Consider the following 3,640-nt stretch of genomic DNA (forward strand, 5'->3'; position numbering starts at 1 on the left):
TGACTAATTTATTGCAGAAAGATATTCCTTTTGTCTTTGATGATGATTGTGTAGAAGCATTTGAAATACTTAAGAAAACTTTGATCACTGCACCTATTGTTCAGCCACCTGATTGGAATTTACCTTTTGAAATTATGTGTGATGCTAGTGATTATGTTGTAGGTGCTGTTCTAGGGCAAAGAGTTGATAAGAAATTGAATGTTATCCAGTATGCTAGTAAGACTCTTGATACTACCCAGAGAAATTATGCTACTACTGAAAAAGAATTCTTACCAGTTGTGTTTGGATGTGATAAGTTTAGACCTTATATTGTTGATTCCAAAGTTACTATTCACACTGATCATGCTGCTATTAAATATCTTATGGAAAAGAAAGATGCTAAGCCTAGACTCATTAGATGGGTTCTCTTGCTCCAAGAATTTGATTTGCATATTATTGATACAAAGGGAGCTGAGAACCCTGTTGCAGACAACTTGTCTAGGTTAGAGAATGTTCTTGATGACCCACTGCCTATTGATGATAGCTTTCCTGATGAACAATTAGCAGTCGTTAATGCTTCTCGTACTGCTCCTTGGTATGTTGATTATGCTAATTACATTGTTGCTAAATTTATACCTCCTAGTTTCACATACCAGCAAAAGAAAAAGTTATTTTATGATTTAAGACATTACTTCTGGGATGACCCACACCTGTATAAAGAAGGAGTAGATGGTGTTATTAAACGTTGTGTACTTGAGAATGAACAGGAACAGATCGTACACAAGTGTCACTCTGAATCCTATGGACGACACCATGCTGGAGATAGAACTGCACATCAGGTATTGCAATCTGGTTTTTATTGGCCTACTCTCTTCAAAGATGCTCGTAAGTTTGTCTTATCTTGTGATGAATGTCAAAGAATTGGTAATATTAGTAGACATCAAGAAATGTCTATGAATTATCCTCTTGTTATTGAACCATTTGATGTTTGGGGCTTTGATTATATGGGACCTTTTCTTGCCTCTAATGGTTACACACATATTTTAGTTGCTCTTGATTACATTACTAAGTGGGTAGAAGCTATTCCAACTAGTAGTGCTGATCATAACACTTCTATTAAAATGCTTAAAGAAGTTATTTTTCTGAGGTTTGGAGTCCCTAGATATCTTATGACTGATGGTGGTTCACATTTTATTCATGGTGCTTTCCGTAAGATGCTTGCTAAGTATGATGTTAATCATAGAATCACATCTCCTTATCATCCGCAGTCTAGTGGTCAAGTAGAGTTGAGAAATAGAGAGCTCAAATTAATCTTGCGAAAGACTGTCAATAGATCTAGAAAGAATTGGTCCAAAAAACTTGATGATGCATTATGGGCCTATAGAACTGCATACAAAAATCCTATGGGTATGTCTCCATATAAGATGATTTATGGAAAAGCTTGTCATTTACCTCTAGAACTTGAACATAAAGCATATTGGGCCATTAAAGAGCTCAACTATGACTTCAAACTTGCCGGTGAGAAGAGGTTGCTTGATATTAGCTCACTTGATGAATGGAGAACCCAAGCCTATGAGAATGCCAAGCTATTAAAAGAAAAAGTCAAACGCTGGCATGACAAAAGGATACAAAAGCGTGAGTTTAACGTAGGTGATTATGTGTTATTATTCAACTCTCGTTTAAGACTTTTTGCAGGAAAACTTCTCTCTAAATGGGAAGTTCCTTACGTTATCTAGGAGGTCTATTGTTCTGGTGCCATAAAAATCAACAACTTCGAAGGCACAAGTCCGAGGGTGGTGAACGGTCAAAGAATTAAACATTATATGTCAGGTAATCCTATCAATGTTGAAACTAATATTATTGAAATCGTAACCCCGGAGGAATACATAAGGGACACTTTCCAGAACGTTCTAGACTCCGAAAAGGAATAGGTATGTGGTACGGTAAGTAAACCGACTCCAAAACAATTCTAATGGAAATTTTTATCAGTTTTGGAACATTTAAAAATTTTAGGAAGAAAGAAGTAGTCCGAGAAGGACTCGAGGCCTCCACGAGGGTGGATGGTGCCCCCACCCTTCCTGGGTGCGCCCCTGTCTTGTGGCCACCTCGTGTGCCTCCCGGACTCCGTTTTCTTGCACGTTACGTATTCTGGTCGATAAAAATTCATTATATAAACCCCCGAAGGTTTTGACCACCGTATCACGCAAATATCCTATGTTTTCGTTTCGAGCTATTTTTCTGACAGATCTAGAGCACCATGGCTTCACCCTCCTTCAACAATGAAGACAAGGATGCTTGGATATTGAAGATAAAGCTGAAAAGAGAAGAACCAGAAGAGATCAACAAGGATGAAGGGATCAAGAAGGCCATGGAGGTTCAAGCTCCGACAGTGAAAGAAGAAGACATCCCTCAACCCTTACCTAACCTCTTTACTCCAACTGAGATTGAAGCTTTCAAGATGATTGATTTAGCTCGCATACAGAATAAGTATCTCACACAGGAGAATATTTTGCTGAAGGATCATATCGCCGGACTCAAGGGCATTATCTGCAAGTTGGAGGAGCTTTTACGCTTGATGTGTGATTATCCACCATCATCATCACCACCTCCATCACCTCCGAGGACATAATTACATGGTATGGGCACTCCCCTTGGCAACTGCCAAGCTTGGGGGAGGTGCCCCGGTATCATATCACCATCACACTCCTATCTTTACCGTTTTATTTAGTTCGATCCTTTTAGTAGTATCTTGATCTAGTAGATTGAAGTTTTAGTATCAAGTAGTTTTGAGTTTTGCTTTGTGATCTCTTTATGTAATCGATTCCGTGAGCTATCTATAATAAAGAGTCAAGGGCTTTGATATGTTGCTATGATCTTGAGAAAGTAGAAATAATAAAAGAGTTCATATTGATCTTATGGATAGTAATGACTTCACACATAGAAAGTATGAGGCATAAAAGTTGTTGAGAGTTGATAAACGTAGCTTTGGTCATCGTTGCAATTAATAGGAAGTAATAAGGAAAGAGAGGTTCACATACAAATATATTATCTTGGACATCTTTTATGATTGTGAAGCACTCATTAAGTATGACATGCTAAAAGAGTTGATGTTGGACAAGGAAGACAACGCAATGGTTTATGTTTTCTCACATCTCAGTTAAAGTATATTGTCATTGACCTTCCAAACATGTTTAGCTTGCCTTTTCCCCTCATGCTAGCCAAATTCCTTGCACCAAGTAGAGATACTACTTGTGCTTCCAAATATCCTTAAACCCAGTTTTGCCATGAGAGTCCACCATACCTACCTATGGATTGAGTAAGATCCTTCAAGAAAGTTATCATGTTGCAGGCAATAAAAATTGCTATCTAAATATGTATGACTTATTAGTGCAAAGAAAATAAGCTTTATACGATCTTGTTGTGGAAGCAATAAAAGCGACGGACTGCATAATAAAGGTCCAAATACAAGTGGCAATATAAAGTGACGTTCTTTTGCATTAAGATTTTATGCATCCAACCCTAAAAGCACATGACAACCTCTGCTTCCCTCTGCGAAGGGCCTATCTTTTACTTTATGTTTTTACTTTATGCTTGAGTCAAGGTGATCTTCACCTTTCCCTTTTTCATTTTATCCTTTGGCAAGCTCCTCGTGTTTGAAAGA

Source organism: Triticum aestivum, chromosome 2B, assembly GCF_018294505.1.
Source record: "Triticum aestivum cultivar Chinese Spring chromosome 2B, IWGSC CS RefSeq v2.1, whole genome shotgun sequence".
Classification (NCBI taxonomy): Eukaryota; Viridiplantae; Streptophyta; class Magnoliopsida; order Poales; family Poaceae; genus Triticum; species Triticum aestivum.